This window comes from Mobula hypostoma, chromosome 6, assembly GCF_963921235.1.
Source record: "Mobula hypostoma chromosome 6, sMobHyp1.1, whole genome shotgun sequence".
Lineage (NCBI taxonomy): Eukaryota > Metazoa > Chordata > Chondrichthyes > Myliobatiformes > Myliobatidae > Mobula > Mobula hypostoma.
Genome location: NC_086102.1, coordinates 116,993,637 through 117,021,034, shown reverse-complemented (window position 1 = coordinate 117,021,034; position 27,398 = coordinate 116,993,637). Strand labels below are relative to the sequence as shown.

General features: G+C 43.1%; 1 protein-coding gene across 1 annotated transcript in view; it reads left to right on the top strand.

The window, feature by feature from the left end:
• Positions 1-27,398, top strand: part of fam117bb (family with sequence similarity 117 member Bb) — a 219,564-nt gene that overhangs the window by 163,661 nt on the left and 28,505 nt on the right. The gene's annotated exons all lie outside the window — the stretch shown is intronic.

The window sequence follows — 27,398 nt, the reverse complement described above, 5'->3', positions numbered from 1 at the left end:
AGTATTGCAGCACAAAGGGATGCAAGGGTCCAAGCGCACAAAACACTAAGTATGTGCAGCAGGTATTAAGAAGGCTAATGAATATTGTCCTTTATTACAAGTTGTAAGGAATGTAAAAGTGGGGAAGAATTGCAGTAACTTTATTGATGAGACTACACCTGGAGTGCTGCATGGTTTTGGATTCCAAATTTGACAGGATATTGGAGGGCACATAGACAAGGATTCACTTGGTTGATCTTTGGGATGAAGGAACTGAAGAAAGGTTGAACAAGTTAAGTCTAGACATATTGGTGTGTGATCTTATGGAAATATGAGATGCACATTGTGCAGGTTTTGCAGAAGCAAACAAATGCACTCACTGCCCTTCATTCTGCATATCCACATACTCTTCTACAATACTGGCATGTAAAACAAGCATTAACTTCAAGGATATAAAGCTTTTTGCTATGAAGCCATAGTCAGAAATTTAGATCTTGAAATCTCAACAAATAAATTTAAATGGGACAAAACCTGATCCCAGATTAAGACTTTGTTTTCAGCGATTGAATGGTGTTCCTCTGCGGTTTTAACAGTAAGCTTTGAGTTTGATGCTCATTCATAATGAATGTAATATGAGACAGCTCCAACTGATGCATTCAATAGTCACACACGGCCAGTTTGTATAGTACTGTATTGTTTTCTCATGGTGCTTTTTCTCCAATGTAAATTTGTGGTATAATGGTCCCCTGGTTATGAAGCATTCTGCTGCCTCAAGTGGTGTGCTAATGAGGGTCAATGATGGTATAGGCTGCAAGTCTGAGAAAGAGCTCAACTTGTGTTAAAGATGTTCAACAATTTGATGCATAGAGGATATGTGAAAATTTGGAGATGAGAATATAGAAGTTGTGTGAATTTGTAGAATTTCAGTGGCATGAAAGATGACCAATTTGCTGGCTTTTCTTTTTACAATTGTTAAAACATAAACATTAAACTTTATGTGTGCATCTTTTGAAACTCAAATCAACTAATTACTTCATGGCCACAGTAGCTCAGTGGTTAGCGCAATGCTATTACAGCTTGAGCCATTCTGGAGCTCGGAGTTCAATTCTGCCGCCGTTCTGTAAGGAGTCTGTGTACGTCCTCCCCGTGCAATGTGTGGATTTTCTCCAGGTCCTCTGGTTTCCTTCCATAGTCAAAAAACATACTGGGTAGTTAATTGGTCATTATAAGTTGTCCCATGATTAGGTTAATTGAGTTTGTCAACAGTTGCTGGGGTGGTGTGGCTTAAAGGGCCTACTCCATGCCACATCACTAGATCAAATAAACTTGTTTTTGCTGGTGGAAATTCCTGAAGCTCACTTCAAACCACTCTGAAATTTGGGCTCTTTCAAGTGATTTGAATCTTTTATTAGGTTATAATTATTTAATGATTTGAATTCTGTCTTTGTGTAATATATTTCAGATTTTAAAAAACTAAATTATGCCCTAAACATTGCCAGTCTTTAAAAATCAGTCTCACCATCTAGGAAATCCAGTGAGAAGGAATAAGTGATTTATATATCTGTGAATAAGGACTTGCCTGCCTGGATCTTCACATTATAAAATCTCTTCATTTTCAGCATATCTATATACTACTAAAACTCTCATGCTCTGTCTGTTTGTGACCTCCAATTAGCGCAAATGGTGCATTACAGCGGCACTTTTTTTTGGCTAAGTCGAATTAAAATGTGCTAACTTACAGAATACAGGCAAAGTTCAGTGTTATATATTCATATAAAATTGCTCTTTCGCCAAAATCAACAGGCTCCCTTTTACCCCAAGAGCCGAGCCGCCATCGTGGAAACCGGGACGCGACAGTCCGACGCATGTGCACAGCCAGCCTCAGCAGCGACAGGCAGGGCAGCTCTATTTCGGGGGGACATTATGGTCAAGAGATGACGCCAAACGTCGTCAGGAAGCGGCAAGGAGAGGGAGAGAGCAAGAATCGGATGAGGCCAGGGCTGCATGACTCCAGGATCAAAGAGCCGGGACAAAAAAATGAGAGAAGAAGAGACAGAGGAGGAGAGGCATTCACGTCTCCAGGATCAGAGACAAACAACAAACAGCAGAAGAGATGAAGAGACAAAGAGACAGGAGATGAAAGGGCTGCACATCTCCAGAATGATGAGAGGAACAAGGGTGGCAGATAAACCAGAAATGATGCCATCAAAAGTGTCCTTCGTTAAATGAGGAGCAGCTATATTTGCTTTGCTACGCGTCGTTCTTCTTTAATAAACTGAGGTTTTCTACTTCAGTTTCCAAAGCAAAGTGATACCATAGCATTCAGGAAAATTCAATGTTCATTCTGGTCACATCAGACTGCACTACCCTTCTCTCAAAGGGTGTCCCAGTGGGTCACCCTGTTGTCTAGTTATCATTAGGTTTGGTCTCTGCACTAGTTACCCATCAGTTAGTATGCAATGTTCTTCCTGCTTGAATGCCTCATTGTCTTTAGAAACTTCAAATGAGAGAATTTTGCATGCAATTTCAGTGGTTCTGAGATTCTTTTTTCCAATCTCTTTGATCTACTTGTATATAGGATAACAGATTTGTTGCAGATGGAATTGGGCACTCGAGGGTTGACGCAAGCTTTTGTTGATTTATTAGTAAGCAAGTGATCCCATAGCAATGTTACAATTTATTTGCCTGATAATTTTGAATTCTAAAATATTATTGAAGATATTTATCTGGCTGGACTAGATCAAAAGTCAATTTTGCAATAATAATTAGGACAGCACTATAGTGTACCAGATAGTATAATGCTATCAGAGTGCCATTGACCCAGGTTCAATTCTGCCACAGTCTGTAAGGAGTTTGTCCGTTCTCCCTGTGATTGCCTGGTTTCCTCCACGTACACATTTCAAAGATGTACAGATTAGTAGGTTAACAACAGGAATTCTACAGATGCTGGAAATTCAAGCAACACACATCAAAGTTGCTGGTGAACGCAGCAGGCCAGGCAGCATCTCTAGGAAGAGGTACAGTCGACATTTCAGGCCGAGACCCTTCGTCAGGACTAACTGAAGGAAGAGTTAGTAAGAGATTTGAAAGTGGGAGGGGGAGATCCAAAATGATAGGAGAAGACAGGAGGGGGAGGGATGGAGCCAAGAGCTGGACAGGTGATTGGCAAAGGGGATATGAAAGGATCATGGGACAGGAGGCCTAGGGAGAAAGACAAGGAGGGGGGGGGATCCTAGAGGATGGGCAAGGAGTATAGTCAGAGGGACAGAGGGAGAAAAAGGAGAGTGAGAGAAAGAATGTGTATGTAAAAATAAATAACATATGGGGTACGAGGGGGAGGTGGGGCATTAGCAGAAGTTAGAGAAGTCAATGTTCATACCATCAGGTTGGAAGCTACCCAGATGGAATATAAGGTGTTGTTCCTCCAACCTGAGTGTGGCTTCATCTTTACAGTAGAGGACTTTCCACCCTGTGTGTGGCTTGAAGCCACACTCAGGTTGGAGGAACAACACCTTATATTCCGTCTGGGTAGCCTCCAACCTGATGGCATGAACATTGACTTATCTAACTTCCGCTAGTGCCCCACCTCCCCCTCGTACCCCATATGTTATTTATTTTTACACACATATTCTTTCTCTCACTCTCCTTTTTCTCCCTCTGTCCCTCGGACTATACCCCTTGCCCATCCTCTGGGTCTCCCCCCCCCTTGTCTTTCTCCCCGGGCCTCCTGTCCCATGATCCTCTCATATCCCCTTTGCCAATCACCTGTCCAGCTCATGGCTCCATCCCTCCCCCTCCTGTCTTCTCCTATCATTTTGGATCTCCCCCTCCCCCTCCCACGTTCAAATCTCTTACTAACTCTTCCTTCAGTTAGTCTGACGAAGGGTCTCGGCCTGAAATGTCAACTGTACCTCTTCCTAGAGATGTTGCCTGGCCTGCTGCGTTCACCAGCAACTTTGATGTGTGTTGCTCAGATTAGTAGGTTAATTGGTCATATGGGTGTAATTGAGCAGCATAGGCTTGTTGAACTTGGGAGGGCCTGTTACCATGCTGTATCTCTTTTAAAAAAAATAAATTCACATGGAGAGGCACTGTCTGCAAACCAAAGCATGAACATTGAAATTTAGAGTCATAAGTCATACAGCATGGAAATCGGCCATTTGATCCATGCTGACCAAGATTACCATTTAAGCTAGTCTTATTTGCTCATGTTTAGCCCACATCCCTCTAAACCTTTCCTATGCATGCATCTGTTGAAATAGCTTTTAAATGTTGTTAATGTACCTGCCTCAGCCACTTCCTCTGGAAGTTCATTTCATACGCTTACCACCCTCTGTGTGGAGAAAGTTGCCCTTCAGGTTCCTATTAAATCTCACCCCTTTCACCCTAAGCCCATGTTCCCAAGTTCTTGATTCCCCAGCTCTAGGAAAATGACTGTGCACATCGACCCCATCTATGCCCCTCATGATCATCCCTCATTCTCCTATACTTCAATGCCAGAAGTTCCACCTGCTTAACCTCTCTCTGTAACTGAGTTTCTCAAGTCCTGCAACATCCTCAGAAATCTCCTCTGCACTGTTTACAGCTTAAATTCATCTTTCCTATAACAGGATGACCAAAACTGAATACAGTACACCAAACATGGCCTTACTAGTATCTAGTACAACTGCAACATAACATCCTAACTTCATGCTTAAGGCCAGCATGTCACAAACTTTATTCATCACCCTGCAGCACCACTTTCAGGGAACGAGGGTACTTGTACTCCTGGGCTCTTCTGTTCTTCAACATTCCTGTGGGCCCTACTATTCACTGTGAAAGTCCTATCCTGAATTGTCTTCCTAAACTCTTAACACGTCGTTTATCTGAATCAACTCCTTTTGCCTTTCCCCAGCTCTCTTAGCCAGCTGCTCAGAATCCCTCTGTAAATCCTAATAACCATCTTCATTATCAATGTCACACCTGTTCTAGTGTTTCCTTGCTAACCATGCATCCAGATCATTGATATAGATGACAAATAGCATTGCCCCTAGAACTGATCCCTGGGGAACACAACTGGTCACAAGCCTCCAGTCCAAAAACCAACCTTCTACTATTACCCTCTGCTTCCTACACTCAAATTAATTGCTATCCAATTAGCCAGCTCTCCCTGGATTCCATGAAATCTAACTTTCCTAGCAGCCTACCATGCAGAATATTCTCTGAGACCTCCATTGGTCAGGGTCGACCATGGATGGATGTGTGTCCTAGCTGGCTAGATATGCAAGCCAGGGCACTATGATATGGAGAGCTAGCTGTTGCCCATGTAGCAAGTTAACCCCCTCCACTCATCTGATTAATCCAAAAGAATGGCAAAGGCTGATACAGTTTGGCATCAGCAGCATTGCAGGACTTGTCAGCCAGTGTTGAACTCAACATAAGACACACTAAGGGACTCCAGCTTTGAATCTTTCCCTCAAGGTTTACTCCTGAAACCTTCCCCATGAGTGGGTATAGCCAGAAGGCAGCAGAGGTTTGAGCTCAAGAGTTTTCCTTTTCCCAGGTGAGCTCCCAAACATGGCTGATGAGCCCCATCTGCCCAAAGCGATTGGTTTTAAGGCACCCGTAACCCACCTTTGCCTCTTCTTCTATCAGTAGAAATGGTTCCGCCAGGCTTAGAAGCTAGAACATGTGAAGGCCAGGAGCTGGACTTGGTTGTCAGAGGCTATTTGAGGCACATACTATTGGGAACATTTAATAAGTAGTGGGAGCTTATCCCCATTACCATCCCCAGCTATAACAACCTTAAGGAATTTGCAGAATATTAACAGAGGCCTTATTGAAATCCATATGCCCTGCCCTCATTGGTTACTTTATCAAAAATTTCACATTCATGAGATATGATTTCCCATGCAAAAAGCCATGTTTACTATCTCTAATCAATTCTCTTTCTGAATGTTCGTATATCTTCTTCCTCAGCATCCTCTCTCAACTTGCATAACACAAATGGTTGGTAGGCTTATTAGTCTATAGTTTTTCTTTGCTGCCCTTAAATAAACATTAGCCAAGGGATGATTAGTAGATGGGAAGCTTTTAAAATTGAGATATCAAGAGTACGAAATCTGTATGTTCCTGTTAGAGTGAAGGGCAAGACTGGCAGGAACCCTGGATAACAAGGTATATTGGTCAAGAAAAAGGAGACATGAGTTGGATACAGGCAGCTGTGATCATCTCTGGAGATCTCTCATCCACTGCCACCAGCCTTATAGTTCCCTTACCTTGCACTGCTCGTTACTACCTCCTACCCAAGAGCCACAAGCCTAACTATCTGGGCAGGCCTATTGTCTCTGCCTGCTCCTGCGCCACTGAACTTGTGTCCACATACCTCAATTCCACTTTGTCCCCCTTGATTCAGTCCCTTCCCATCAACATCTGTGACACTTCACATGCTCTGAATCTCCTCAACATCTTTCAATTCCCTGGCCTGATTCCCTCATTTTCACTATGGATGTCCCATCCCTATACACTTCTGTTCTCCATCAAGAAGGCCATAAAGCTCTCCATTTCTTTCTCGACAACTGACTCTACCACTTTCCTCCTATCACCGCCCTCCTCTGTCTGGCAAAACAGGTCCTCAAACTCAACAAATTTATTTTTCTGCTCCTCCCACTTTCTCCAATCTCGAGTGTAGCCATGGGCCCCAGCTATGTCTGTCTTTTCGTTGGCTTCGTGGAATTGTCCATGTTCTAAAACTTCCATGGTAATGCTCCCCAAATCTTTCTGTGCTAAATTGACGATTACATTGGTGCTGCTTTGTGCACCCATGCAGAACTCATCAATTTTATTAACTTTTCCCCTCAACTTCCACCGTGCTCTTAAACTCACTAGGTCTATTTCACCTGTCTCCCCTTTCTCGATCTCTGTCTACATCTCAGGAAACAGACTATCCACTATTTTTTTTTATATAAACCTACCAACTCCAATGGCTATCTTTACTATCTTCTGTAAAAATGCTCTTCCATTTTTTTCAGTTTCTTCATCTCCACTGCAGCTGTCCCCAAGGTGAGGCTTTCCTTACCAGGAAGTCAGAGATGTCCTCCTCCTTCAATGAACAGATTTTCCATTTCTCCACCATTGATGCTGCCCTTACCTGCATCTCTTACATTTCCCAGACATCTGTCCACTCCCATCTTCCTGCCACCTTAACAGGGAATAAAGGTTCACTTATTCTCACCTACCACCCCATGGCACTTCATTCATCACAACTTTCACCATCTTCAATGGGACCCTACAACCAAACACAGCTTGATCTCTCCTCCCCCAACCACTGACAATCTAAGCTTTCTGCAGGGATTGTTCCCTCCATGAATCCCTTGTCCCTTTCTCCCTCCCCACTAATCTCCCTTCTGACACTTATCACTGCAAATAGAAGAAGTACTACACCTGCCCATTCACCTACCCCTCACTTCCATTCGGGACCCCATACAGTCTTTCCAAGTGAGCAACAATCGACCTGCAAATCTTTTGGGTTGTCTACTCTATCCAATGCTCCCGATGCAGCCTCCTCTGTATTGGTGAGACTAGTGTAGATTGGGGACCGCTTGTTCAAGCACCTTTGCTCCATCCCTAAAAAGCAGGATTTTCTGGTGGCCAATCATTTTAATTTTAATCCCCATTCCAACATGTTGGTCCATAACCACCTCTACTGCCTAGATGAGGCCACTCTCAGGCAGGAAGAGCAACATCTCATATTCTGTCTGGGTAGCCTCCAACATGATGGCATAAACATTGATTTCTTCAACTTATGGTAGTTTTCCCCTTCCTCTTTCCCTCTTCTTCAATTCCCCACTCTGCCCATCTTCCCTCTTCTCTTCTCACCCACCTTTGACCTCCCTCTGGTGCCCCTACTCCTTCCCTTTCTCCCATGGTCCACTCCTATCAGATTCCTTCTCCTCCAGCCCTTCTTTTCCCTCTATCACCTTCCAGCTTCTTACTTCATCCCCCTCCACCACCCACCTGGCTTCACTTAGTCACCTTCTAGCTTGTACTCCTTCCCTCCCCCCACCTTCTTATTCTGTCTTCTTCCTCCTTTTTCTTGACTGAAATACCTTGTTATTCAAGATTCCTACCAGTCTTGCCCTTCACTTTAACAGGAACATTTAGATCTTGAACTCCTGTTCTCACTTTTAAAAACCTTCCACTTGCTAAGCAACCCCTTTCCAGTCAACTTTTACAAGTTTGCATCTAATACCATTTAAAGTTTATCTTTCCCCAATTTAGAACTTTAACTTGTGGACCAGATCTGTTTCTTTCCATAACTAATTTAAATCTAATAGGACTATGATCTGTGATCCCAAAGAGCTCCCTCACTGACACCTCAACCACTAGTCCTGTCCTATTTCCTAAGAATAGTTCAAACTTTGCCTTCTCCCAAGTAAGATGCATAAAAGTATTACCTGAGCAAACTTTCATGAACCCCTTAGCACATTCTAACCCCTTAGCACTGTCGCAACCCTACTCTATACCAGAAAAGTTAAATTCCTGTACCACGACAGCATGATTATTCTTAAACACAAGATTCTGCAGATGCTGGAAATTTTGAGCAAAAGTCTAGAGGAACTCAGCAAGATAGACGGCATCTATGGGGGGGGGGGGGGAATAAACAGTCACCGTTTCAGACTGAGACTCTTCATCAGGACCAGAAAGGAAGTGGACAGAAGCAAGATATTCTTGCAACTTTTTTCCATTTCCTTGCATATTTCTTTCTCTAATTCCCATTACCTATTAGGGACCTTAAATTAAAATCCAAACAAGGTGACCATCCCTTTACGTACAAGAGAAAATCTGCAGTTGCTGGAAATCCGAGCAACGCAGACAAAATGCTGGAGGAATTCAGCAGCAGCAGCCCAGGCAGCATCTATGGAAAAGTGTCCTGCCAAAGGGTTTTGGTTCAAAACGTTGGCTGTACTCTTCCATAGATACTGCCTAGCCTGCTGAGTTCCTCCAGCATTTTGTGTGTGTTGACCATCCCCTTTTATTTGTCAACTCTACCCATATAACCTCATCCTCCTTTTTTTTTCTATACCTCTATCCTATCTATAATACCTGTAGACTGGAACATTTAGCTGCCTGTCCTATCCCTCCTTAGCCATGTATCTGTAATGGATATAATATCCCATCCAATGCAGTTATCCATGCTCTGGTTAACTCCCCTTACTTGTCAGGCCTCTTGAAACAAAATAAGTACAGTTTCATCCATCAGTCTTGATGCCTGCCTCGCTTACTGATTTTTGAGTTCTGTCTCAACTTCCAGCCTCCAATCTGACTCAACCTCTCCAGCCTCTGGTAGACTGCTCCCCTTCTGTCCCTTTTTTCTTTCCTCTTGATCTACCCAGTTCTTCCTACACTCATCTTAATGCCCCTTACCCTCTCTTTTCTCCCTCCTCCACCCACTCCATCTGCTCATTACCTGTGCTACTCTCACTGACCCCCCTCCCACAGGATTTCATGCTTCACCTTCCTTTCCTGTCAGTTTCCATCTTCACCTATCACTGCCCAGCTTCTGTTACTGCTTTCACTCTCTTCCATTTGCCTACTACACCTCTTCACGTGAATCTACCTATCACTTACCAAGTGTTACTCCACACTTTTTCTGTTTTTATTCTGGTATCTCCCATTTACCTCTCAATTAAAGGCTTGACCTGAAATATCAACTGTTCATTTTCCTCCATTAATGCTGCCTGACCTTCAGATTCCTCCGGTATCATGTGTTTTTTTAAATTCCAGATTCCAGCATCTGCAGTGTCTTGTGTCTCCAGAGATGTTTGGAGTGATGATGCTTTGGTGAAAGAAATTTTAATGAGAGTTGTAAAGGCAAAGGTAACAGTGGAGATTTGTAGAGGTAATGGAAGGGTATTCTAGATCTAAAAGTGGATGGAATTCAGGATTCTTTTGGATCCTAATCTAGTCAGACTGTTAGTTTGAATCAACATTCTGCATATTTCCTTCTGCAGTTTTGGCAACCATGCCTTGTGCTCCTTGGACTTTAAGTTCTTTAATTCCCTACTAAGTATTCACCATTTTTCCCCTTTTAAGACACACATCTTTATTATTTTAGAAGGAAACCATCTTGAACCACACTTTTAAATCATTTATCTTAATACATTTTTAGCTCTGTCAAGTTGTGCTTGAAAATACTCTTGAGCATCTCCAGAAAATCTGACTACATGAACATAGTAAAGTGAAAAGCAATCAAAGCTTGAAGTTAAGTTGTTGTATTCTAATAATTTGTAATAATATTCATGCAATTGCTAAGGAATATCTAGAATCTGTTACATCACCATCATCCCCTCAGTAGTAACCAGCAAGCTTCAAAACCTGTGCCTCTGAACTTCCCTTTGCAACTGGATCCTTGACTTCATCATTGGTAGACCACAGTCAGTGCAGATCAATACCCACTGATAATCAACGTAGGTGCACCTTAAAGAATAATTACTTAGCCCACTGCTCTGCTCTCTCTATGTTTATGACTAAGTGGCCAGACATAGCTTCTATAAATTCACTGATGACACCATTGTTGGTAGAATCTCAGTTAATGACAAAGAGTGAGCTAAATCGGCTGGTTGATTGGTGTTGCAACAATCTCACACTTAACATCAGCAAAACCAAGGAATTGATTGTGGAAGTCAGAAGTCTTTATTAAGGGGTCAGCTGGGGAAAGGGTGAGCAACTTCAAGTTCCTGGGCATCGTCATCTCAAAGGCTCTCTCCTGGACTCAGCATATTGATGCAATCTCAAAGGCGGTACCCGAGCAGCTATACTTCATTAGGAGTTTGGAGATTTAATATGTAACCAAAGACTCTTACAAATTTCTAGAGATACATTATGGAGTGCATGCTGGCTGGTTGCATCAGTCTGGCATGGAGGCACCAATGTGTAGGATTGAAAGAGGCCGCAGATTGTTATAGAGTTAGCTAGCTCCATTGCAGGCACAACCCTCTCCACCAATGAGGACACTTTTAAAGGGCTGTTCCTCAAGAAGGTGGCATCCATCATTGAAGATCCTCATCACCTGGTACATTCTCTCTTCTCATTACTGCTAGCAACTTATAATTATCTATATGCCTTGCTGCCATGAATCAACAATATCATAATGTATTGTTAGTGATAATAAATCTGTGGAATTCACTGTCGCAGACAACTGTGGAGGCCAAGTTATTGGGTATATTTAAGGCAGAGGTTTATCGTTTCTTGATTAATAAGGGCATCAGAGGTTGCAGGGAGAAAACAGGAGAATGGGGTTGATAGAGATAATAAATCAGCCATGATGGAATGGTGAAGCAGACTCAATTGGCTGAATGGCCTAGTTCCATTCCTATGTCTTATTGTTATTTTTTAAATCGTAGATTGTAACCAAAAGAATATTTTTGTTTATACATTACTGGTCTGAAATTTATGATTCAGCACAGTGAACTTTACTTGCCAATTTTGGATGGGAAATATGTTTTCAGTATCAAATATGACGTGATTTCCTTTTGAAAATCTATGTGAAAGTGTATCAACAGTAAGCTATATTTCTCTGTAGATCATTAGAAGATTTTGGAATTCATGGGTTGGAGTCGGTGCCAATGTCTTGAAAAATGATTCCATTTGTTATAACACTGCCAATTGTATTATCAGTTATGAGATTTTTAATAGCAGTTTGTGCTTTTTAATCTGGGTGATATCATGTTAGAATCTCTAGATTGTAATAAACTTCTACAGACATAGTGTTGAAAGATGTATTGGTTGCATCATGATCTGGTACAAGAACATAGAAGCTGCAGAGAGTAGCAGACTTTGCCCAATAGGTCACAGGGACATTCCTTCCCACCGCAGAACGCAACATCTGTCATCAAAGACCTCCACCATCTTGGCCATGCCATCTTTTCTCACCTGCCTATGCGCAGGAGGTATAGAAACCTGAAGTCCAACACCACTAGCTCGCGAACAGCTACTTCCCTGAAAATACCCAAGTCACTACAGTTAAACAACACTGTGTACATACATCTATTGATGCTTCTGGACACATCTTCAGTGATGTTCCTGGAATCATCGAGTGTTTTGGGTCTTTCAACATCATACAACCTCCTCCAGGTGACCCAGCCGGAGCTGATCAGACCCCAGCTTGTGTCCAGATGGCTAGCTACTTATGACTCCATGGCTCCCCTCTTTTGAGCCACAGTCATCTTGAGGCCCTCTCTGCCGCATCGGTGGTACTGCGGATGGCTCTCCTCTTCCTCTCTCCCTCGATGCCCAAAATGTTGAAGGCTCTCACTAAATAACGGACTGCGAATCCCCTACAACCAACCACCACTGGGAGACACCTCGCTCTCCATCCAGCCTGCTGACAGTTGCTGACCAGTCCTGCGCACTTGGAGAGCTTCCTTTCAAAGGCCTCCTCCAAACTATCTCCCCATGGGACTGTCAGCTCCAGCAGCACCACTTGCTTAGTAGACTCAGAAACTAGGACAATGTCTGGTTGCAGGGTGGTGGCTGCGATATGGTTGGGTAACTTCAGCTGCCCTTCGAGGTCCACCAACAGCTGCCAGTCCCTTGCAGAGGTCAGAATGCCTGCAGATGTTCTTTTGGCAGGTATTGGCTGCTCCCCAGCTCTGACAAAGGCAATGGTCTGCTTGGAGGGTCGGGACTGCTTCGCCCACGCAACTCCTGCGCTGACGGCTTCAGCAATGGTCTTCAGGACCTGATCATGCCTCCACCTGTACCGTCCCTCACCAAGTGCCCTTGCACAGCTGCTGAGGATGTGCTCCGGGGTTCCTCGCTTGGAGCACAGTGGGCACTCAGATGACACTGCCTTGCCCCATGTGTGCAGGTTTGATGGGCTTGGAAGCACATCGTACACTGCCTGGATGAGAAATTGGATGCGGTATGGTTCGGCTTTCCAAAGATCAGCCCAGGTCACTTTCCTCTCAACCGCATTCTCCCATCTTGTCCAATCTCCCTGCTGCTTCATTCCCACCGCCTTGCAGGCTCTCATCTCCTCCACTACTGCTCTCACCTCCTCCTGAACTAGACGATGCCCTTCCTTCCCTCTGGTGTCCATTTGGGGAGTTGGAAAGGATCCTAGCCCAGCTCGGCCTTGTATGACCGCTCCCACCAGCCTCCTGTGACGCAGCCTCGCCTCTGCCTCCTGAACAGCTTCCTCTGCCTTCCACTTCCTGCCAGTACTTACTTGGATCCCTGCTCTAGCCACCTTCGGGTCACTTGAGTCCCTATACTGTAACACTTCTCTGGCTCTTGTTACCTTGAATTCTTCCTCCAAGGATTTGAAGGGTAGTTGCAGTTTGTTGTGGTGTCCGTAGAGTGCGATGCTGCTCAGGCTCTTTGGCAGCCCCAGCCATCTCCTGAGGTGGTTGCTAACCCTCCTCTCTAAGGTTTCGACTGTCGAGATCGGAACTGCATAGACGAGGAGGGGCCACAGGATTCTGGGAAGAATGCCATGCTGATACACCCAGGCTTTAAACTTCCCAGGTAGGCCAGACTTGTCCACAGATTTCAGCCAGCCATCCAACTCGGTGCAGGTTGCCTGAATGGATGTTGTGTCCCTTAAAGAGCTGTCAAAAACTTTGCCTAAGCTCTTGACTAGCTTTTCTGTGATGGTTGGGATGGCTGTGCCTGCGATGCTGAACCAGAACTTGTTCTCCACCTTCCCTTTCCTCAGCACCATCGATCTTGATTTGGCAGGTTTGAAACGCATCGGGGCCCACTCCACCAGCTTTTTGAGCCCTTGCAGAATCCTCCGGCAGCCTGGGACTGATTCTGTGGTGACTGTGAGGTCATCCATGAATGCCCTGATAGGTGGTTGCCGTTGAGCAGAATTCATTCTGGGCCCTCTGGACTCTGGTTCAGCAGACTTAGTGAGCATGTTCATGGCCAGGGAGAACATTGTCACTGAGATAGTGTACCCTGTGATGATGCCGACCTCCACCTTGTGCCAGGTTGATGTAATTGCTCCTGAAGAAACCCTCATCCTGAAGTTGCTGTAATAATCAATGATAAGGTCTCTGATTCTGCTGGGGACGTGATATTTGGTCAGTGTGAGCTGCACCAGCTTGTGTGGAATGGAACCATGTGCATTTGCCAGGTCGAGCCACAACACTGACAGGTTGCCCTTGTTCTCTCTGGCCTCCCTGATGAGCTGTGTCACCACACCGATGTGCTCCAGACAGCCTGGCATCCCTGAAATGCCACCCTTCTGGACTGATGTATCAATATGGGTGTTCTTTGCTAGGTAGGTGCACAACCGGTTGGAAACTGCACTGAAGAAGATCTTCGCCTCGACACACGGCAGGGAGATGATGTGAAACTGATCTATCTGGGTGGCATTTTCCTCCTTCGGGATCCACACCCCTTCAGCCACTCTCCACTGTTCTGGGATCTTCCCCCTTCTCCAGAAGATTCTCAGGATCTTCCACAGACGCAGCAGGAGTTTGGGGCAGTTCTTGTACACTTTGTACAAGGTGTTGTTTGGTCCTGGAGCCGAGCTTGCCCTTGTTTTGCGGACGACCTCTCTGACTTCCTTTAGTTGCAGCTCTGACATGTCGAACTGCACATCCGGTTCATGTGGGTCTATTAGGATGTCGCGCTTTCCCAACTCCTGCTCTCTTTCAGGATCATTATATATCTTCTTCAGATGTGTGGTGCGAACAGGCCAGTTTCCCACTGCGCTTCTCCCCCAGCAACTCCTTGGTGAACTTGAAGGGGTTGGCGATAAAGGCAGCACGTTTTCAGGCCCTTTCACGACGCCGCCTCTGATGCCACTCTGCCCGGCGGAGGACCCTGATCTTCTTTCGTAGTATGCACATCAGCTGGGCCAACCCAATGCGCTCCTCTTCTCCTGCCTCCTTGTATTGGGACTTCAACGCTTTCATCTCCTGCCTGATGTTGTGGATCCTCAATGCTCTTTGGTTCTTCGAGTAAGATGTTTTGGAGCCTTCCTTCTCCTCTTCTCCGAACCGTTCAGCTGCGGTACTGACAATAATTGTTGTCATGGCTTGCAGCTTCCTATCAACCCCTTCCTTCGCTGTTGCCTCCAGAATTTGGTTAACATCGTCACCAAACTGCTTCCACAGTGAAGTCATGTTAGCTGCAGGCCATTTGATCCGCCTCCTGTTAGACTTCATGTTCGAGGGATTAGTTTGCAACACTTGGAGGTTCTGGGCACTATGGGGTGACTCCGGGCCTGGCCCCTCCTTTGTCTCACCAGGTTGGACACCTGCGCGTTGTGCTGCTCCTGCTCCCGCCAAACACTTCATCCTCGCTTGTGGATCTTCACTATAAATGCTTTAAAACTACCTTGCACTAAAAAGGACCTTTTCTGTTATAATTGTGCTTTCTTGTAAAAACTGTTTAATTTATGTTTTTCTTGTGATTGCTGCTTATATGGTGCTATGTGGCTGTGGTGCTGCTGCAGATAAGTCTTTTATTGCACGTCACATATGCCAATAAATTCATCTTTGACTTTGATGGCACAAGGAGGTTGATAAGTTATTGATTAATAAGAGTCTCAAAGGTTACAGGGAGAAGGCAAGAGAATAGGTTGAGAGGGATAATAAATCAGGTGATGGGCTGAATGGCCTAATTCTGCTCCTAGGTCTTATTTGTAGCTGGATGCTAAGAGAAAGCATTATTGAACTGGAAATGCATGTGTATGAAATGTCTTTAATATTACCTGCATTTTGGTAAACATTGCATCAAAAGAGGTTAAGGGATGGAGCAGAAGGTTGGTAGCCAAGGTGGGAGAGCACCATTAAACCTGGGAAGGCAGGGGTAGGGGAGAATGTAAAAACAGATCACACTGTAAGGAGGGGAAAGTTAGGGCAGGTGACCTCAAATTTTCGCTACATATTTGGATTTTAAGAATTTTTCATGGAAGCAGAAATATAAAGACAAAGACTTAAGAAATAGGTCATAAGAAATGGGGCAAATTTTGGGAAACTTTTGCTGTCACATAGTGAGAAAGACAGGAAGCCTGATTCATCATGAAGTATTAACATTTGAGTTGCAAGTTTGAAGAATGCAGCTGAGAAGTGTTGAAAGTTGTGTAAAATTCCTAATAGCGCATTTCACTATGTTTTGATGTACATGTAACAAATAAAGTTGAATACTTTGGGAGCTAGAATCTCCATTTAGGTTCAGAAGAATGGGCTTTATTTAGAATATAAATTAGAATAACATTGCTTTTCAAAGTGGTCTTTTGCAGTAGTGCAGCTAGGATTGAACCCAAATGTCTCACAAACCAGACACTTGGGTTCAATCCTGACCTTGTGTTTTTATGGAGCACACTCTCCCTGTGACTGCATGGGTTTCCTGTGGTACTCTGGTTCTCTTGCCAAACACATGCATGTTGATAAATTAATTGGCCCTTCTAAATTGCCTCTAGTGTACAGTTGAGTGGTAGGATCTGGGAGAAGTTGTGAATAAAAGTTAATGTAGGATTAGTGTAAATGAGAGTCGATGGTCAACACAGACTTAATGAGCCAAATGGCCTGTTAACTATGCTTTTGATCTCTCACTTTATACACAATCTCAGGCTCTTTGCAGCCAAGGAAGTAACTTTCGAATTGCACTCACTATTCTAAAATGAAGAAATGGGGATACAGGTGTCCCCCGCTTTTCGAACGTTCACTTTACGAAACCTCACTGTTACGAAAGACCTACATTAGTACCCTGTTTTCGCTTTCAGAAGGTGTTTTCACTGTTACAAAAAAAAAGCAGCACGCGATAAAAAAGATGTGCTGTGTGCCTCCCGGCTACCGCTGCATTCTCCGCAAATCGGTATCTGTTCGTGGCCTGGGGGTTGGGGTGGTGGGACACTGGGGTGTCATCTCATCATCGTTTTTCCCGGATTCGGAACTGCATTCTCACCGGCATTGCTTAAACACGTGCCTGTGAACAGCCATTTGCAAGATGAGTTCTAAGGTATCGGAAAAGCCTAAAAGAGCTCGTAAGGGTGTTACACTTAGCGTAAAACTAGACATAATTAAGCGTTTTGATTGTGGTGAACAAAGTAAGGACAACGTGAGTTTGGCTTGTGCAAGTGACGAACATGATGTTGAATAGGTTTTGGCATCCCATGACCAAGAACTGACAGATGAAGAGCTGATGCAATTGGAAGAAAAAAGGATAACAATCGAAACCAAATGAGTAATGATAAAGTACAACTTTAATTTTGAAAGGGTACGTCGGTTTAGGGGATATTTGGCAAGATGGTTTGAGTCCTTACAAAGAACTGTATGATAGAAAAATGCGCGAGGCTCAGCAGTCAAGCAAGCCTTCCACATCAGCCACAGCAGATGACGAACCTTGACCTTCGACATCAAAGCCGGCAGAGATAGAAGAAGATGAGCTGCCTGCTCTAATGGAAATAGACGATGACGAGATGACACCCCAGTGTCCCACCACCCCAACCCCCAGGCCACGGACAGATACCGATTCGCGGAGAATGGAGCGGTAGCCGGGAGGCACACAGCACATCTTTAAGAAAAAAGCCAAAATAAACATGCTAATTAATTAGGTGCCACTGACATGTAATTGTCGGCCCAGATCAGAGACAACGCAATCGGAAATCGGCACTGATCTGGGCCGACAATTATGTGCCGGGCGACACCTAATTAATTAGCATATTTGTTTCGGATTTTTTCTTAAAGATGTGCTGTGTGCCTCCCGGCTACCGCTGCACCCCTTCATACTTCGCGGCAATGTATCGCTCGGCGGCCTGGAGGGTGGGGGCCACTGCACCATCCGAACTCCGACTCAGCCTAACACACCATCACCAGTGTGCGCGGCGCTGTCCCAATTCCGGTAAGTGATACTACACTGTACATACATTATTTCTACTTTATATAGGCTGTGTATTTTTACGTGTTATTTGGTATGATTTGGCAGCTTCATAGCTTAAAGGTTACTGGAGAGCGCTTGCAACGTGTTTTTGCCAACAGCGCTTGCGTGAGATTTTCGCTACAGAGAACAGTTCAGTGATGATTGTGGAAAAGTATTTCTACCCTATATAGGCTGTGTATTTATCATATCATTCCTGCTTTTACTATATGTTACTGTTATTTTAGGTTTTATGTGTTTGGCATGATTTGGTAGGTTATTTTTGGGTCTGCGAAAGCTCACAACATTTTCCCATATAAATAAATGGTAATTGCTTCTTCTTTTTACGACATTTTGGCTTACGAACTGTTTCATAGGAACGCTTTACCTTCGGATGGCGGGGGAAACCTGTAGTCAATCCCGGACTATACAGGTGCCATAAATCTAGTAAATAAGTGATCAGATCAGCAGTTTCTATGATAGCTGAGGGGCGAATAATATGTAGGACATCCTAAACTCTTCTGTTCTTCGTCAATTTCAAACAGAGCGATTTTTTTCAAGGCCGTAGTTTAACAATTGTAGAACCTATCTGGTAATATGTTCAACTGTTCAGGAGTTGGAGATACAAAATGGGGTTGGGAAGATTCTGCCACAGTAGTGGCACCAAAAATCAGAGTGTGATGTAACCATTGGAAAGTTAAAGCCTCTAACTCTGGAGTGCTTCGTCAGTGATAGCACAAGAATGTCAATTCGGATTTTGTGTTGTCTCTGGGAATGGAATTTGTATCCTGAATCTTTTAACTTAATACTGTACTGACCATGCGGTAAAATTGAAGGGAGGACGTAAAGAAAAATCATTGGTAGTTCATGGAAAATTGGAATGTCAGGAGGACAGAAGAAAAAGTGTGACTGGGGAGTGTTGCGAACATGGAGGTGAATTGTCTTACTGATTGATAGTATGTGAGTTTTGAAACTGAATAGAGGAGCATGGCAGGGTTTCATCATCTGGTTTTCAATGTAGTTGTTTAAGTTGGAAATTGAGGTCAATGTAAAGAGAGTAGAATTTATCACGTCTTCCTAATTTGTAGCTTGAGGGAATTCCTAGTTGTGAAACAATGTTGATCCAGCAGTTTGAAGATGCATTGTAAGGTTTGTAGGATATTAGTTGATGAACAAATTAAATCTGAGGGTTACACATTCTTACATCTTTGGTCAGGGAAAATTCAATAGAGAATTAAATATAACTTCCAGGAAGCTGTATATGATTCTGCATTTTAAGCATGTCATCAACTTAAAATATTAACTTTGTTTTTCCCTTCACAGATGTCTGACTTGTTGGGTATTTCCATGTATTTCACATTTCACCATTCCTATTGGGATGAAATCTATTACATTGTCATGACTACTGATTGTAACTTGTAATGTGCAAGTTCCATATTCTGACGTCTTGTAATTTTCTCTGTTTTCCATGTTGCGTGTCAAAATCTTGGATTTTTGAGTGAGCATCAATACTATTAGCAGATGGAAGTCAGCTGCCAATACATGCACAGATATCTGCTTAGGCTGTTATTGCCAAGTCTTGTAACCTGTCCACCTTTCAGTATTGGGCATTGTAAATCTGACATGCTGGTGCATCGCATTAGACAAAGAATAGGAGCAAGAGACCGATTTTCTGTTTAATAAAGCAGCACTGATGTGCTCTAAAACACTGAACTTATAATTAATAGGTGAAAAGCTACCACAATCTGCTAAACCCTCACAGATTTTTGGGTAAGGGACAATATTAAAATGCAAAATTACTTGCAACCAGTTATCTCTGGGTGCAGTCTTTATAATGAATTTTTGCATTTGTACATTTAGAATTGGTCTTTGGTTGCTATCTTCACCAAAGGGGAAACCAAGTTATTAGTTCAGGCCTGCCGAAGGATTTCGACCCGAAACGTTGACAATACTCCTTTGCATTGATGCTGCCTGGCCTGCTGAGTACCTCCAGCATTTTGTGTGTGTCATTTGGATTTCCAGCATCTGCAGATTTACTCTTGTTTGTTATTAGTTTATTTTACTGTTTGAAAATGTGGATAACAAAATGTTCATATATTTCTGTTCTTGAAATTCATTAATAGTGCTGTTGAGGTTGAATATCTTTGAAGATGACTTTTAGTGCATATTGTCCAAAAGGACTGTTGGATTAAAAAAAAGACATCTTTTCCAGCAGTCAAGGGGTTAAAATAAATCTGGCTGTTGCAAGAACTGTTTGGTGAACTGCGATTGATTGAAGCCTGGATGGAGGAGGATGCTCATCAGACTCCAGCCAATAAAAGATCTTCCTTAATATTCTCTATGTCCTCAGTGGCCCTAATTCCCGCAGTGCGTGTTTTGGCTGTAGGTAAAAAGGGTTTACAGCACCTCTGCCGTGACAGCTACTGATGGAGGGGGCTGGGTTGCTTGGTCAGAAGAGAAAGTTCATGCTGTCTGCAGTCTGGCAGGCTCCATGAGGCACATGGCACTTTGTGCAGAACTAGTGAAGTAAAACAGCTAATAAAAAGGGTCATTTGAAATGCAGAGCACATTTTCTATAAAAGCCACAAAAACTTGGATCATCATTGATATGTAAATGGAGGTTTATTGACCAGAAGACTCCATGCTGCAGGAGAGAGGTGCGCCAGCCAGGCTATTTACATCTCTGGAATGTGCGGATGTTCATATTGTCAGAGGACTCGCCAGAAGGCTGTGAAATTTATCATTTGCAATGGCTGCAAGCAGGTTAATGCAGGAGGTGAGGGAATTGCTATTAGACAAGAAATTGGAAATATTTGTTAAGAATCTTGGATTGAGGAGGAGAAGGTGTTACTGGGGAAATTACATGTAACTGGTTAAGATATTTGCATGCTGCTAATAACATTATCCTTTGCATTTCATGTTTTGAGCATTAGGGAAATGCATTTTATATTCCAAAATTTTTGTTCTGTTTTTTGAAGATTGGGGAAGAAATTGTTTAATCTACATTGTTGATTCATATATTTATAGTATATTAGAGTTATTGAGTTAAATGAATTTTTATCTGAGAAATACAAATGTTTTTAGCTGTCAAAATGTGATATTTTTTAGAGAGAGCATTCAAGGACAATGTAGAAGCATTTCTAACACAATGTGATGTATTTCTGATGTGGCTGAATGTTTTGAACAGGTCATTCTTTAAGGTCCTGATTGGTTGTTTGAGATTATCTAATTTTTTTTTGTATAAGCAACCAGTTACAATTCACATGATGGTTTGATTCTTGCATCAATTATAGGCAAAGCTTGTAAATAATCAAATGTTGTAATTACAATTTAGGACAAAAACATTCTTTTATTTAAGTGCTTGGTTTTTTGAAATTTCTGTTCTAGGATTTCTGTTGTGTCTAGAATTGTATGATGCCAATTGCAATATTTCACGTCTGCTGTTTATCGGCTTCCCATTACATAAGGCATTTCATGGTCAAGAAACCAAGGCACAGTTTTGCTGGAGATAGATTAACTACTGTGAGATGGAATTGTTGATTCCCCTACTCAATCCTGCAATTACAGGTATAAATTTATATCCTGTTATTCTGGTGCTACTGCTTTGATGAAGCACATGAGGACCTCACATTTTTGTTAAAATGTGCAAAAACGTGAGATGCTGAAAACATCACACCAGGAAAGAATAACTATAAAAATATAAACAGAAATGTTTAGCACTTACACACAATCCATTCAAAGAAAAATGGAATTGACATTTTAGCTCCACTGCTGTTTCTAGCATTTTATCCTGTTATTTAAGGTTTCTGCGTTTTGTTTTTGCCTGAAGCTGAAGAATAAATGCAGGTAACCAAGTGACTTTCCAGTAAATCAAAGGGGAAATCTGCTATGGTGTGTAGTTCATTACGTCCCATTTCATCAAAGCTTTAGCAATCAGAAAACACAATATTCTGATGTCACCCAGCACCATTCACAAACAAGAAAAAACCTACAGATGCTGGAAATCTAAGCAATGTACACAAAATGCTGGAGGAACTCAGCAGGCCAGGCAGCACCTATGGAAAAGATTACAGTCGACGTTTTGGGCTGAGACCCTTTCGCAGGACTGAGGTTGGGGTCTCAGCCGGAAACGTCGACTACTTTTTTTCCATTCATGCTGCCTGGCCTGCTGAATTCCTCCAGTATTTTGTGCATGTTCCATCCAGCACCATCATTGTCCTCCCTTAACCTATTCAGCTATCATTTTGTTGGCGTGACATCAGGTGCTGAATGAATAAAGATTGCATCCAGCTAGATATAGGAAAGTCCAAATCACATAGTACTTAGGAAAATCAGGGGGAAAAAAGTGCAGCTAAGGGCAATCTGAGTTGAACACCCAGCGCTGGAAAAACCTGTGAGCCATTTGTAGAAAGAACAAGTGCGTGTTCCAGGTCCGACCCTTTGTCAGGACTGGGAAAGAGAGAAGTATGAATTTGTTTTCAGTAGAAGAGTTGGGTGAAGGAGGTGGCACATAAAGGGAACATCTGTGCTGGGTGAATTGAAATGGTTTAATGATGATAGTTATCAGCACATTAAGATGCTTCATCGGTTCAATATGTTGTTAATGTAAATCTGTGAGAAGCAAATGAGGAATCCATCACAAGCCATGACTAGATAGCTAAGAATGGACTAAGACAAGTGTAATCAAATTCTCCTGTTGCAAAATGGTGGCATAACATTGGATCACATTAGTATATTCAACATGTAAGACCATAAGGCATGCATAGGAGCAGAATAAGGCCATTCAACTCAGAGTCTGCTCTTGGTTGATTTATGATTTTTCTCAACCCCATTCTCTTCCCTTCTCCCTGTAACCTTTGATGCCCTTATTAATCAAGAACCAATATGAACCTTACTAAGATTATATTGAAGCTTTGGAAACAGCCAGGAAAAATGTTCAGCATTTGTTGCAATCACAAAAGGTATCATTAATAATATTAGAGTATAATATTACTGCAGCACAGAAACAGGTCCTTTGGTCCATCCACTCTGTGCTGAACTTGTTAATGTTAATAGCCTCATTGATGATGCTTCAAGTATGGAAACAAGAATATATACATAAATTTGGAAGGTAACTATGCATTCAAGGAAATAAACAAAAAGTCTAGAGCACACTGGTTTTGAATGGAAAGGCTAACAAAAGCGGAACATATGAGGCCATTTGGCCCATTGAGTCTATAATAGCTTTCAGACTAATCCTATCACACTCATTCCTCTACATTCACTGTAGCCAATTCTCTCTTGTACCATATTTTTCTCCACCTATATTTTTCCAGTAATTTCTCGCACCTACAAGTGCATTGTTGGGATAAGGGAGGTGACTGGGACTTCCGAGGAAACCTGTGCAGTCACCAAGAATGTGCAAGCTCCACACAGCAGTGGCAGTTCGGATTGAATGCAAATCACTGGAACTGTGAGGCAGCACCACAATATACTGTGCCAACAGAACGTTACTGACTGGTTACTGTTTGATTAACTGAATACTCACAAAAGATTACTCTTTGAGGAATCAATTTAGGAAACCTCCTCTTCCTCTTCTGAAAATGTGGAGCAATCCCTCATCATGCCCTGTTAAAATGATGTGCCCAACTTATTTTAGACTAGTAAATAATGAACTTATCAACATTCTGTCCCCTCACTGGCAGAGCAGATTAGAGGCTCCATTGCAGGGTGGAGTGAACAGTTACACAATTCCATATTAATTTAATTACTTCCAAATTAAGTCTGACCATAAGATATATTGTAAAACAAAATGAGACAAGAACTGAATCCCTACGTTAAGGCGGGAGAGACCTTAGTATTGACACAAACACGAGGAAATCTGCAGATGCTGGAATTTCAAGCAACACACATAAAAGTTGCTGGTGAACGCAGCAGGCCAGGCAGCATCTGTAGCAAGAGGTACAGTCGACGTTTCGGGCTGAGACCCTTCGTCAGGACTAACTGAAAGAAGAGCTAGTAAGAGATTTGAAAGTGGGAGGGGGAGGGGGAGATCCAAAATGATAGGAGAAGACAGGAGGGGGAGGGATGGAGCCAAGAGCTGGACAGTTGATTGGCAAAGGGGATATGAGAGGATCATGGGACAGGAGGCCTAGGGAGAAAGAAAAGGGGGAGGGGGAAGCCCAGAGGATGGGCAAGGGGTATAGTGAGAGGGACAGAGGGAGAAAAAGGAGAGAGAGAAAAAGAATGTGTGTATATAAATAAATAACGGATGGGGTACGAGGGGGAGGTGGGGCATTAGCGGAAGTTAGAGAAGTCAATGTTCATGCCATCAGGTTGGAGGCTACCCAGACGGAATATAAGGTGTTGTTCCTCCAACCTGAGTGTGGTTTCATCTTTACAGTAGAGGAGGCCATGGATAGACAAAAAAGGGGATAAGTCAGGAACTGAATACTGATGGTGGATGATCAGCCATGATCACAGTGAATGGCGATGCTGGCTTGAAGGGCCAAATGGCCTACTCCTGCACCTATTGTCTATGGTCTATTATTGACATATCAGAATGGGACTGGAATTAAAATGTGTGGCCACTGGGAGATCCTGCTTTCTCTGGCGGACAGAGCGTAGGTGTTCAGCGAAATGATCTCCCAGTCTGCGCCGGGTCTCACCAATATATAGAAGGCCGCATTGGGAGCACCAGACGCAGTATATCACCCCAGCCGACGTTACCTTAGTATTGAATTGATTTTATTACTTACATCCTTCATATATGTGAGGGGTAAACATCTTTACTTTAGATCTCTGTCTCAATGTGCAATTTATGCTAATTTATAATAAATAGTATGTACAATAGGACCGTCAATATAACATAGAAATACAGTTGTGTCAGTATGAATTAATCAGTCTGATGGCCTGATGGAACCTGTTGGTCCTGGCTCTTATGCTGCGGTACCATTTCCCGGATGGTAGCAGCTAAAACAATTTGTGGTTGAGGTGACTCGGAAGCCCAGTGATCCTTCGGGCCCTTTTACCCTTTTTTGTAAATATCCTGAATAGTGGGAGTTGGGCTGTCCGCACCATTCTCTGTTGGGTCCTGCAATTGAGGGAAGTACAGTTCCAATACCAAGCAGTGATGCAGCCAGTCAAGTTGCTCTCAATTGTGCCCCTGTAGAAAGTTCTTAGGATTTGGGGGCCCATACCAAACTTCTTCAACCATCTGAGGTGAACGAGGCACTGTTGTGCCTTTTTCACCACACAACCAGTATGTATAGACCACGTGAAATCCTTGGCGATGTTTATGTCAAGGAATTTAAAGCTGTTTACCCTCTCAACCCGCCCCCCCATCCTTTGATATCAATAGGGGTTAGCCTGTCTCCATTTCTCCTGTAGTCCACAACCAGCTCCTTTGTTTTTGTGACATTGAGGTATTAAGGAAGCCATGTAAAATGATGCTTGATGTAAGGGGTTGGTGATGGCAGTGTTAAAGATTACTGCGGTTGGAGCCATCTAGGGAACAAAGGAACATCACTACAGAGTAACACACAAAATGCTGGAGGAACTCAGTAGGTCAGGTAGTATCTAAGGAGATGAGTTAAGAACTTTTTTTTGTGGCCGACACCCTTCATTGGGGGCAAAAAAGGTCATTACTGATGGAGGAGTTGAAAAATATCAAATCTTCAGTGCTGTCCCGAGAGGTTATCACGAGCGGGCATATTTTTAAGGTGCTTGGAAGTAGGTACAGAGGAGATGTCAGGGGTAAGTTTTTACGCAGAGAGTGGTGAGTGCATGGAATGGCTGCCAGTGACGGTGGTGGAGGCAGATACAATAGGGTCTTTTAAGAGACTTCTGGATAGGTACCTGGAGCTTAGAAAAATAGAGGGCAATGGGTAACCCAAGGTAATTTCTAAAGTTCGTACATGTTCGGCACAGCATTGTGGGCTGAAGGGCCTGTATTGTGCTGTAGGTTTTCTATGTGGACAGGAGTTCTTGGGACAACATCAAAGGCTTAACTATTTTCAGCTCTTCCAGCAGTGATGACCTTCTTGCTCAGCCCTGCTTTGTAGCAAGAGGTTTTCTCTATTTGTAATTGCTCAAATAATGCAAAATGTCAAGCATCCCGGTGTGGAGTTACAGCTCATGATAAACACTAATTCAATCAAGTACCATCTCAGCAGGAGAAAAGATACCTGCTACTGTGTGACATTACATCAATTAATTCTCACACCAGCATAAAAATGGGATTAAATGATCGTTATTATAATCGACGTGAAGTCAGAAACCACTGAAAGTTAAACAAACTGCAGAAACTGCATATGGTCTGGCTCTAACTTAGACTGGCTGGAGAGGTGGATAAATTTGATGAGAATGGATCAGAATGTCGCAATGCTTGTGACTAGGACCAAGGTTCATTTGCTTGTTCTGCTCTGCATGAATTTGCTGGTTGTCCTGGATAGGGTAGTCAGAGTGCCTGGGCTGTACCAACTTGTACCCCGTGATCTAAATTTTTAAACAAAGATAGGTTTGCGTAGTAACACACAAAATGCTGGAGGAACTCAACAGGTCAGGGGTTATCTATGAAGGGGAATAAAAAGTCAACATTTCAGGCCAAGACCCTTCATCAGCACTGGAAAGAAAGGGAGAAGAAACTAGAAAAAGGTGGTGAGGGGAGGGGAAGGAATACAAGTTGGCAGGTGATAGCTGAAACCAGTGAGAGGGTAGGTGGAGCAGAGGAATGAAGTGAGAAATTGGGAAGTGATGAGTGGAAAAGGTAAAGGACTGAAGAAGGAGGAATCTGACAGGGGAGGAGAGAGAAAGGCAAGGAGGAGGGGAACCTGAAGGAGGTGATAGGCAGGTGAGGAGAATAGAAGGGGTAAGAGCGGAACCAGAATGGGGAATGGAAAAAGAGGAGGGGGAGGTGTGAGAAATTACTAATGCATACCAAGTAAAGTTGTGTGGCTTGCTCGATGAAATACAAAGTACATGGCTTATCTGTTTAACTTGCTGAGATGCAAGAAATCTTAGTTTCATTGTAAAAAGCTGTACATCTTTAAACAAAATCATCTCATCAGGTCAAGCGTTTGGCATGGACTAGAAGGGCCGAGATGGCCTGTTTCTGTGCAGTAATTGTTATATGGTTATATGGTAGGTTGGAGCCTACCCAAACAGAATATGAGGTGTTGCACTTCCAACCTGAGAGTAGTCTCATTATGGCTGTAGAGAAAGCCACGGACTGACATATCGGAATGGGAATATGGAGTAGAATTAAAATGGTTGGTAAATCCTTCCTATTGTAAACGGAGTGAAGCTCATTGACGTAGTCATAGTCATACTTTATTGATCCCGGGGGAAATTGGTTTTCGTTACAGTTGCACCATAATTAAGTAGTAATAAAACCATAAAAAATTACATAGTAATATGTAAATTATGCCAGGAAATAAGTCCAGGACCAGCCTGTTGGCTCAGGGTGTCTGACTCTCCAAGGGAGGAGTTGTAAAGTTTGATGGCCACAGGCAGGAATGACTTCCTATGATGCTCTGTGTTGCATCTTGGTGGAATGAGTCTCTGGCAGAATGTACTCCTGTGCC